Genomic DNA, 12,087 nt, shown 5'->3' with positions numbered 1-12,087 from the left:
ATGTTTTGTCTTTTATTTTCACTAAGGCAAAAACTCATAGAGATTTTACTGGTTCTTAGCTGTATTACCAGATTTCCCTCTTATAGGGAATGTCATGAAGGACTCTGTGTGATAAGGTAAGGAAGAAATAAACTAGGCCATGAAAAGAACAGTTCAGATCCTACTGTTTCAAAAAGTTACCCTGCATTTTTACTGTGTTTATAGTATATGAAGATTTTATTTCAAAATTTCTGTACAGGAAATCTTGTCCATACTACAACTGATTTACACAGTGAGTACAATGTGTGTTGAGTTGTCTTTAAGGGTGATATGGGCTCTGCTGTGTCTGCTGGGTACTGAAATAACTTTCAAAATTATGTATGATTATGTGAGAGTTTAATAAGGAAAAAAAATCACACAGCAAATTTGTCATATAGACAATACTTAGATTCATGTTATTGTTTTTCTTTGCATAGGATTTGATAAGATAAAGAAATTACAAATGAATACAGTGGTTTTGTTCTTAGTGCTATCCAAAACTTCATAGACAGTTTCAGCCCTGAGAAGTTTAGTCTAGCATATAGGGTTACTACTTAAACATACCAGAGAACATGCACCACTCACTCTCTTTTTCTGCTTCCTTTTAGGGAGTACAAGCTTTAATTTGGCTTATATATTTCATCATAAAGAATGAGCAAGTGACACCTAAAATGTAGAAAAATAAAAGGGACACACTTTCTTTACCAGTCTGATTTCATGAAATACTAAATATTTAAGCAAAAAACATGGTGAGCATGAGATGAAAATCAGAGAAAAGAAGAAACATATTTCTGGGTTTGAGGAGAATGGTGAGTAGTATGTTACAGCATCTATGCAGTGCTTTAATATCAGTTCCTTAAGTCAGACTGCAATTGCCAAGCAGCAGAGCTTTCATAAGTCTGCATCTGCGGTAAATATACCAGATGGGTACAAACAAAAATAGAAAGCTTTAAGAAAAAAAAGAAAAGGCAAGGAAAAAAAAAAAGGTTTTGATTCTCATACCTTGCTTTAATAACACTATCAAGCTCTGTTTTGAAATGGATTGGTTGTCCAAGCAGGTGTCCTAAAGGTGCCATCAGGCATCTGAATGCCAGCCAATGCTTGAAAGCATGCCAGCCTGATAGCCATTAATTGACAAACTGTGAGAGTCCAACATTGTGTCCAGGAAAATTAGACTTTATTCTGAGCACCTCACGATGAGAACAGCAGAGGGAGCTGTCAATCTGCAGGAACAAAGACATACAGTATCCAGCATCAGAGATAGGCATGTATTATCCAGTAGTTACTCAATGCTAGAACACTACACAGGGTTTGGTGAGATGTGTGTAGGCTATCCATATCTACAGATAAATATGGAGTTCCATGACATCATAACTTGACCGAGGCTGGCAAACCAACCCATATGTTTTAAAATCAGCCTGAATTTATCTACGCTAACTGTAGCCATTACCCATTTAAGTCTAGCTGCTTTTTGAATTTTAATATAATTTTTTTTCTTTTTTTTTTTTTTTTTTTTGGCAGGGGGGAACGGGGGCACTTGCTAACTCCCTAGAACTTCCCTTTGGCTTCTTGGCATTCAAAGCTATTTAATATACTACTACTATTTGAAATTCCCCTTGATTACTTACCAGCCATTGGTGTTCCAAGAGGCATAATAGTAAGGTCAACTAAGACAATACAAGTCAGCAAAAATTACATCAGAAGTAGCAAAAACCCCAGATTCTTCCACTCATTAACTTAAAATGAACAAGTGAAGAGTGAATGGCTTCTTCGAATTCTTTCCCTGGCATTTAAGTAGCTCTATTCCTTCCACTTTTTCTCCTCCAGCAGTCCAGGCTAGGAAGGTTTTTTAAGTGAGACTGCTGTGCCATTGTGTGGTGCTTCAGTTACAGAGCTTTTAAGCACTGCAAAAAGATCATTAAATGGTAAAAGACAGATTTATTCAGTGTCAGCTCAACACTACTTGAGATGTGGTACAAATCACCTCTGTCTTCACTTGACTGCTAATTTGCCCAAGGCAAATCTTTTTTAAATCAAGCTCAGTGGTAAAGTACATGATAGCAAAACTAGATAAGTGTTAAATCAAGCTAAGTCCTCTCAGGAATAAAAGATTCTGCATCAATTGGAAAATAAACTATATTTTAAATGACTGCTAACAGTTATTTGAGTAAAATATTAAAATTATACTTGTAACACTTTTCTAATGATCATAAAAAGTTTTTGGAAATAATCAGAAGTTTAAGCTATCATAGCCAGTGGGCAAAATGTTAACCTAGTAATCAAAAAATAAGGATTAAAAGGACTATGAACACTTGCAAAAACTAAATAGAAAATTATTACTCTTATCTTCTCTGTATCATGTCTCTAATCTTCACTGTACTCAACACTTGCAAGTTTTACCCTTATAAATGTTTTATATAAAGGTAAGGAAGGATATGCAGCTATTATGGGCATATGTGTATGGTTCATCTAACCTCATATATTGTTAACCTCTCACTTGAGATCAAAAATGAAAAGAAAAAAAAAAAAGGTGGTTCCCTCCCCCATCTTTTATTCTGCCCATATCAGTGATTCAGTTTGGTTTTTTGTCTAATTGTGTAGTTCACCTCAGCTTTGTTACACATTCAGAACAACAAGGGATAAACAATTAGAGAATTACTACTTATGTAGTCTGGAAAGCAGTTGTAGGGAAGGTATGAGATTATTTTCTATAGTTCAGGTTTCTTTAAATTGCAAGTTTGATCTGCATTTCACTCAGGAGATGAGAACTCTTCACATTTATAATCTATTATTTAGAATAAAATACAAAGAAAAGGGAAAAAACCAGACTAAAGATTACCAGCCCTCTCAGGTAACATAATCAAACCAACAGCACATCTCTCCTTGTTTTTCCAATGTCATCTAACTGGGGATAAACACAGGCACAAATACTTGAATTATACCTTGCCAAGGGATGTTTGCTTATATTGCACAGTTATGTCATGCTTAAAAATGTTGTAAAACTGTTTGTTCCTAGAAATAAAACAAACAGAAATATTTTTTAAGTACATGAGCTACTAGGCTTCATAAGAACACTGAAACAAGTAGGGCTCTCTACCCATATGGCTTCTTTGCATCTTAACTCACATCTACTTTCTCAGCTTCTCAACCTCAACACTCTCTATCTCCTTAGGCTGTTGAAGAAAGGAAAAAATATAACATGGACTTTGAGAGAGTAGCATGCTAAAGTAAGGGGGCAGGTGAAAACCTATGTATCAATTCATAGAAACGCAGGTTTTGGTCAGAGCTCTGTAGAGTGCCGTGTCGGCAGTCAGCAGCTGTAGGCTTTCAGACCTCATTCAATCACTGTATCCCTGACTGCATTTTCACTCTGACTTTTCTTTTTTTTTTTTTTTGAGCAATTTTGCAGAAATTAATATAGATCATAGCAAGCTCTGCAACAGACGGCACCAATACAAAAAAATCAGGAAGATCATCTGGGAAGCATTTTCTTGAGAATGTAGGGAATTTGGAGGACTGAACAGTTCTCCTGGGGGCCTTCACACTGATCTGATATCTCTGCCTGTGCAGCTGAATAGGCAAACAGTTGGCACACCTGTCTTTATGATACCACACAATTCTTCTCTCACAGGTGATAGCTGTTGTTCTTATTGCTGTTGTCGTTTGGAGGTCCAGAAATAGTAGTTGTACGGGACAGAACAAGGACATACAAAGGCTCTTCCTTCCAGAACCCCACAGATTTCCTGGGGAAAGTAGTGTCTTCTGATACTTTGTTGCCTTTCCAGATTAGATATGCTTTATTTAGTATAATCCTCAGTAAGAGATCCTTGATGGTGAAATTTCACTATTAGGGATTGAAGGATATTCAGGGAGTGTAGTGACAGGACAAGGGGTAACGGGTTTAAGCTGAAGGGGGGTCGATTTAGATTAGATGTTAGAAAGAAATTCTTTACTGTGAGGGTGGTGAGGCACTGGAACAGGTTGCCCAGAGAGGCTGTGGATGCCCCATCCCTGGAAGTGTTCAAGGCCAGGTTGGATGGGGCTTTGGGCAATGTGGTCTAGTGGAGGGTGTCCCTGCCTGTAGCAGGGGGGTTGGAACTAGATGGTCTTTGAGGTCCCTTCCAACCCAAACCATTCTATGATTCTATGATTCTATGATATTTTAAGCACCCTAGTTATACAGCTCTGTATTCCTGATCATCATGAGGAATCTGAAAGGTCTGGGAGTAGGATTAAAGTACTCCTTTCTCCACAGGGAAATCTTGTCCTGAACATTTTTGGAGAAAAAAAGAAATCATGACATTTTCTCTCCTTTCAGTTTCACCACAGAAAAACCATATTGCAGGGGAGAAAGATGCAACATTTGGATCCTAATCAGAGAGGTGGGTGAGTGTCTGTTTGAAACATAAATTCATCTCAGTTTTGGCACACCATGAAAAGCTCTCTCTGTCGGACAGAAGACATTTCCTAGACAGAGGACTAGCAATTTGAACTTTCTATTCATTACATGCTTGCATATAGAAGTGTTCCTCTTTATAAGACTTTCATAAACAAAGTCTACATAATCATACAGCCAGTTTTCAAGCTGTAATGTTACATTTTTAAGACACAACCTTGTTCGAAAAGTTGCTAATATCAGAAGTAAATAAACTCTAATTTGTACATAGTACTTTTCCTGGAAAGATTGAAATGGCTTACTGTATCAGTGATAGCATTAGAAGTTTGCTGTTGTTTTTAATGTCAAGAGTTCCTTTTTTATCACATTATACTTGTGAAATAGCTGCAATTTGCTCACTAGAGGCAATCCTACAAAGTCTAATGGCAAATGTATTTTTCTTCAAGATACTTTTTGCACCTGTCACCTTTTTAAGCTGACCACTTTTGTTTCACAATAAAGGAAATTCAACAAGGACAAATGAAAGCAAGGGTGGATGATGGGCAGAGATACAATATTAATGTACTAGTCTATATTAAGAGATTTTTCTTCTGTTGTCCTTTCTGCTACAGTCTTTTTCTCTCATGTTGTACTTGGATTTTGGCTCAAAAGTCCTTGGTGATGTTTGGAGGTTTGAGACCCTTTAGCAGCAGGTTCTTCATTTCTTTCCTTCATCTTACAAATTCTAAAATTACATTAATCTTTGATTTTTATTTAAAATATTTTCTTTATAGTTCTGCTATGAGAGTGAACTCAATGAATAGACTGAGCTTGGACTGGCAATATGAAGAGTTACTGAAGTCCACCATCTTCATACTGAAAGGAATTCTATGCAGTTGCTTCAGTATTAAATCTTTTTTATGAATGAGGACACATTATGGAAAGATCTTTAAAAAAGGGGAAGGTTCAGTGTCTCTACAGCTCATGCTACTTTCATTGTATAACAGCCACTTTTGCAAAAAATGTTGTCCTTAACACATTATGATTTGAATTATTTGCTACTACATGTTTCGGCTAACTTAAAATAGTGTTTCCAGCTATTCTTAGAATAAAGAATTTAAAGTCAAAACCGCTACAGTCACACAGTGTCTTACCTCTGAGGTCCAGAGCGATGACACATTGACAAAGGTCAATTAGAAATGTGACAGCTATTTGATTTTTTTTTTTTTTAATTGCACAATGGCAGTGGCAATTCAAATATAATATGTTGTTTAGTCAGCATCTCTATTTCTGCCAGCTTACATTTACTTACATAATCAAATGAAATTTTGATCCTACAGAAGTTCTTTTGACCACATTATCAGATGCTGTAAATCAATGTTACTGAGATGTATACGAGTGCCAAGATATAGATGCTTTTAGAAGTCATTTGTCCAAAATGTTTAAGATTTTTTTAAATTTATTTTTTAAATGCAATTTAAAAACAGCACAGTAAGCAGTATGACCTTCGATAAACTAGACTTCCTTTGCAGTATTTGGACTGTTGTGGCTTTCTCACCTTTTAACAACAAACATCATCTTTACTTTGTTACTGTGTTCTTCTCCTGTGACTCTGTAGGTACTTCACTTGATTTCTGGCCCTAGCACTTCCTTGCTAGGAATTTCTTTGTTTCTTTTTTTTTTTTAATTTTCCAACAATCATTTTATAGGACATTCTAAATCTTGAAGCAAAAACAAATGAATTAAAGCAGTTTGAACTGCTATTTTAACTGGTATATGAAGTTTGTAATAAGATACTATCTACATTTATCACTTGGCAGAAAAATAATTACATTTTTTGAAAGGTCTTCACTTTATATTAGATATTCATAAGCTGAAAAAACTCCTAAAACCTGGCAGTTTGGCATGTAAATCTCAATGTTATCCACATATGGATTGCTGTAAAATGACGAATAAATGTGATTGAAGTACTTGCTGTAGCAGCTGCATAAATCATCTGCCTTGTCTTGATTCTTGTTGCTTTACACATTTATCACAAAGAGAAGCAAGCTTTTAATGTCACAGCAGAATCTGCAAACACAAGCAGTTCCTTTATTTCCTGAGTTGTTCACACACTCTATGTATGTGAATGCAATGTTCATATTTGAGGATTATATACTGGCAGTATACATGTAATAAATCACTTCAGCCCTGTGAACATGAAAACTTCTACAGACCTGCTGTAATCATCTCCACCAATTGTTAAACAGGGATCAAACTGGATTCGAGAAGTATGTGTGTTACAGTTTCAAATACTTCAACCAGAAGTTTCAAGTATCAATGCCCTTATTAGTCAGTCATCTTTCCCTCATTCTGGCAAAAGTTTTTGGTTTCTGACCTTTCCCATTGCTCTCTGAAAAAATACAAACAAAGTTCCAAACTTTTCTTAGATTTCATCTAAATCTTAATTTAGATTTTGTTCTGCCTTTTTCTTAATACTTGACAATGGTTGGAGTCTTCCCCACCTACCCCCCTTAAAAATAGTCCTGCCTTGCAAGCACTTACATTTATGGCAAATTATCTTGCTTCTTTTTTTGTCTTGTCATAGTTTTGCTTTATTTTCAATTTCAGGACCAGGTTGAATTATCTGTATTTATTTTCTTCAGTTGGCATCAGTTCTTAGGATTTTAATAATCAATGTGTACCAGAAAGACATACGCAATGGCAAACACCAGGGTGAGAAGATCTCTGGGGCCTTCTCCATCTCACCAGGGCTCTAGCTGCTATAGAGGCATCACAAAATGATAGAACTGCAGAATACTTCAGGTTGGAAAGTATCTCTGGTTTTCTAGTTCAGTCTCCTACTAAAGGAGGGCTTCTAGGATTTGATTGCCATCATGACAAATAAGAAAAAGAAAAAACAAAAAGAGAAAAAAGAAGAAAATTAAAAGAAATTGAAAATTAAAATTAAAATAAAGGAAAAGGAAAAAAAGACAAGAAAAAGAAGAAGAAGAAGAAAAAAAGAAGAGGAAGAAGAAGAAGAAAAAGAAGAAAAATAAAAAGAGAAAGAAAAATAAAAGGAAAAAAGAAAAAGAAAAAGAAACAGAGAAAAAAAAAGTCATTGCATACAATGAGAATTTTTTTGTTGTCTCTTGACCTGTCACTGTGCACCTAAGGGCAGAGTCTGGCCCTGTCTTCTGTCCTGTTACCTGAAGACAGCAATATACTCTTCACTGAAATCTTCTCCAGATTCAAATAACTCAGATCCCACAGCCTGTCCTTGGATGCTGCAGCCACTTCACTGACCTCTGTGGGTCTTGCTCCAATACATCCGTGGTTATTTCATGTAGGAGAGTCCCAGGCTGGGCAAAGCATTCAGGTTTGTCAGGTTTGTCAAGGCTCCTTACCAGCAGGGCAGGATCCCTCTCCAGACATTCTGGCAGCACCCTAGCTCATGTAGCCCAGAATGCAGTGGCAACCAGCATGACCAGCAGGTCGAGGGAGGTGATCCTGCCCCTCTACTCCACTCTTGTGAGACCCCACCTGGAGTACTGCGTCCAGCTCTGGGGGCCCCAGTACAGGAGAGACATGGAGCTGTTGGAGCGAGTCCAGAGGAGGGCCACGAAGCTGATCAGAGGGTTGGAGCACCTCTCCTGTGAAAACAGGCTGAGAGAATTGGGGTTGTTCAGCCTGGAGAAGGCTCCAAGGAGACCTTCTAGCAGCCTTCCAGTACCTGAAAAGGACCTACAAGAAAACCGGAGAGGGATTGTTTACAAGGGCATGTAGTTATAGGAGAAGACATAATAGTTTTAAACTGAAGGAGGGTAGATTTAGATATTAGGAAGAAATTCTTTACTGTGAGGGTGGTGAGGCACTGGAACAGGTTGCCCAGAGAGGTTGTGGATGATCCATCCCTGGGAGAATTCAAGGCCAGGTTGGATGGGGCTTTGAGCAACCTGATATGGTGAAACATGTCCCTGCCCATGGCCGAGGGTTTGGAACTAGATGATCTTTGAGGTCCCTTCCAACCCAACCCATTCTGTGATTCTATGATTCTATGATTCTATGATTCTGTGATTCTATGACTCTATGATTCTTAGTTGCCCAGGGGCACTGCTGCCTCACAGCCAACCTGGTGTTCCTGAGGCCTTTGCTGCTGCTGTGATTTGACCCCAGCCTGTCCTGCTGCAGGGCTTCACCTGTCCCAGGAGCCAGGCTCTGCTTTCATTTTTGATGAACTGCATGAGGTTCCAGCCTGCCCAGACCTTCCTGCCCTAGCATGTGTTCAGAATCATGTTCATTTCCCAGAGTCATACATATGCTTATATAGACCTGACAAATATTGGTGGAATGCAGTAGGTAAGTTTATATATACTTTGTGGATGCTTCCTAACCTTGTCATTACTCCAGAAAAGGATAATGAAGGGTCAGACCTGAGACCTCTCAACCTTTTCCCACTGCCAGCAGAGATCATGCTGTAAATCAACCACAGAATTGTAAACAACATACTTTGACAGAAAGGGTGGGTTGTCGCTTTGGTGACCTTTTCCCCATCTCTGTTCCATTACCTCATCTTAAATAAGACTGTGTTCAAGTCTTGAAATAGGTATTAAACCCAAAATTTCTGATACCATCAATGTATTTAAGACTGTCTGAGGTAACTCACTTGCTATAGCCCTGCTGAAATTCATGGGAAGCAGTTTTCTGTCTGTAAAGTCCTTTTGTTAAGGAAACATCAAGCTCTAGGGTATGTCCATGTGGTTCAATGAAGTACTGTACTAAAAATACAGATACTATCTCCACCTGAATTGATACATTTACATGGAATAACAAAGATATGCTGAGATACTTATCTGGCTCAAATCACAGAAGGACTACAGCTGCATCAGTGTGGTATTGCACCTGCATAATTAGTTTTGTTTCTTTTTGGTGCCAGTTTCAGAAACTGTGCAGATTGTTCAAGAGGTTTTCCCTAATAGATGTTTCCAGATTGTAACATTGGAGATTTTTTTTCCCTCTTTTTCCTCCTGTTTTATAAACATAGACTGTAAGTTTCTTAGAATAGAAGCTGTAACTTTTAAATGTTCTCTAAATTAGTCGCTTCATTTTAGGTACTGCATAAACAATGCTATTTCTACATTAAAAATTCCCTATTGTCTAATTCCATGAGCAGGGAATGTGTGCAAAGAGCAGAATTTTAGAAAAAAAAAACCTATCATTTTGAAAAATAAGGCTCACCAGTTTTTTGAAAGAAATTTATGAGATTCTGAGAGTTACTGTGGCCTGTATATTTGATAGCGAAGGTAGTAAAATCACAAAAACACATTAGCTTCTTGTAAACTTTTCTCTTTGGCAACTAATACAGGATATTTGGAGTACTGGCCAGACCAGTCTCATTTCTTAAGCTTTTGTATTTCAGGAATGATTTGGTTTCTGCCATTGCTAGTTCTCATTTGTAGCAGTAAGAAAACACGCCCAGAAACACATCCAGCATTATGGTACATAGAGACTGTATATAGACCATTGCAGTTGCTGCCTTAGATATGACCAGTACTTTTCGACAACTACAGGTCCAGAACACTGGGGTGGTGAAACTATGTGGCAGTGTTCACTACTGGATGAAAAATCTGACTTTTTCTCTAAGGTAAAGTCGTGAATGCTTCCGTATTGAACATCTAATGACAGGCATTTATCAAATATGCGCTTATATGTTGATGTTCCTTAAATTTAATACCTTTAATTTTGAGAATAAATGTCTATATTTTTCATATTAATAAGAGCATAAAGAAATTCACTACTCATTCATATGTACTTTAATCTTCTTATTCGGAGATTTTAGTCCAAAGGTAGATAATGATCTTTGGCAAGTTTAAGAAACTAAGTTTCTTCTCAGAACAATTTATATCAAAATTAAGAACTTCATGCCCTGTTCCACACTTCTGAGAAAATTCTCAGATACAGAAAAATATTTGTCAATATCTTACCTCTCTTTATCTTCTTTCAGAATTTTTAGTCAAATACTTTATTAGAATACATTTTGGTTGTATCTCTTTTTCTCAATAAGAGAGATATTATTATTATTATTATTAATAGAATTGCTTTTCTAAAAGAAAGCCTAGTTATTTTTTACACAAAAAATTAAGTTCCATTCTTCTTCTAGAATGAGGGACAGTGCAAGCTATTTGGAATTAGACAAACAGACCGAGACCCACAGCTTTAAAATGATAATTCCTACTGAAAAGGTGTAATTTGACCCTGAAATAAACTGCCTGCCTCAAAATTAAATGTAAGCTTTTAATGCACGGATCCAATGCATTACAAGAACTGTAGGTTTGTTATAATTAAACATTTTTTAAGGAAAATTTAATTTGGAAAATTAGTTCTACAAAGTTTAAATGCAATTTATAGGAATAGGAGTTGACCAAATGTACCCCTTTTGACTAGAATGAGCACTAATATGCCCATATGTTTCATGTGCTAGCCAGCTGCCCCTTACTTTTATGCTGATTATGCGTGATTGTAGTGTTTCGGAGACAGAGATTGTAGTACTACTGAGCCAAGTATTTGATGTGATATAGTGTACGATGTGTATGTATGCATGTCCCTTGGCAGTGGCTGATGGAGCTTGAAAACATTCCTATGAAGAAAAGCCTTCAGGTAACAACAACAACAAAAAAATCAACATTGTTCCTCACAGGAAGAAATTCATGTTTGCCTTTCTAATTCAGTGGGTAAGACATAAAGAATTATAGATATGAAATGAAACCAAGCTGTACAGCCAGGCACAGGTGGCCTTTTACATCAATATATCTATTATTACAGAAAATTATCTCCACTCTTTTTACTATAAGAACAGTCTGTACATTTATTTTATGAACAACTAATGCAAGGTCTTTGGTGAATGCATAACCAGACACCTCATAATTCAAGGAAATTATAGGGGAAGAAATTATCAAAAATGTCAGTCAGAAAGGGCACTTGGACATTCAAAATGGATCTTGCACATAAGCACCTAGGGTCTACAGAACCTCACTTTTCAGAAGAAGAAGATTTCAGGAACGTCTTGTAATCCTCCCGTCTAGTGTTGGTGTTGTAGTCACAGTTATCAACAACACTGTAACAGTTACATCAAAAGAAAGGCAAAAAGCCAATTAGATAGTGAAATCAAAATTACAGACATATTCCCAGCTCCCGTTGATGTCTAATTACTTTGGTAGGAGAACAAAGCAAGCCTAGAGTGAAAGTGTATATAATATATGAGTGATTAAAATATAAACAAATTTTGATAACAGATGCTAATTATCACAGGGTAAGCAAATTTCATATTGTTATGAAGCTTGTAACAACTCGTCAAAGGGTGCTTGGTCTGCAATTCAGGGGAACGCATTTTTGTATGACAGTATGACATATAACTGTGGTTAAGCTGAGAAAGCCATGAACACATCAAGTATTCCCAAATTCACCGTGCTTCATACGCCAGGTGCACCTTGTTTTCATGAGTTCAGAAAAATAAAATAGCCTTTCTAAGGGAATCAGTCAAAAGAACTGTTGGGACACAAAAACCTAGGAAAGAGTCCATGAAAAGTCTCAGTTTGATTGCTGAAGAGACCAATAAAATTGAATGCTGGGAAGGACATTTATTTTCATAATATTCATTCTGTCTTCACTGTCTTAGCCTAATGTTAGACTGTGAGGAGCTGGTTCTCTCTGTGTAA

The sequence above is a fragment of the Grus americana genome, chromosome Z (genome assembly GCF_028858705.1).
Source record: "Grus americana isolate bGruAme1 chromosome Z, bGruAme1.mat, whole genome shotgun sequence".
NCBI classification, from domain to species: domain Eukaryota; kingdom Metazoa; phylum Chordata; class Aves; order Gruiformes; family Gruidae; genus Grus; species Grus americana.
This window is presented reverse-complemented; position numbering follows the sequence as displayed.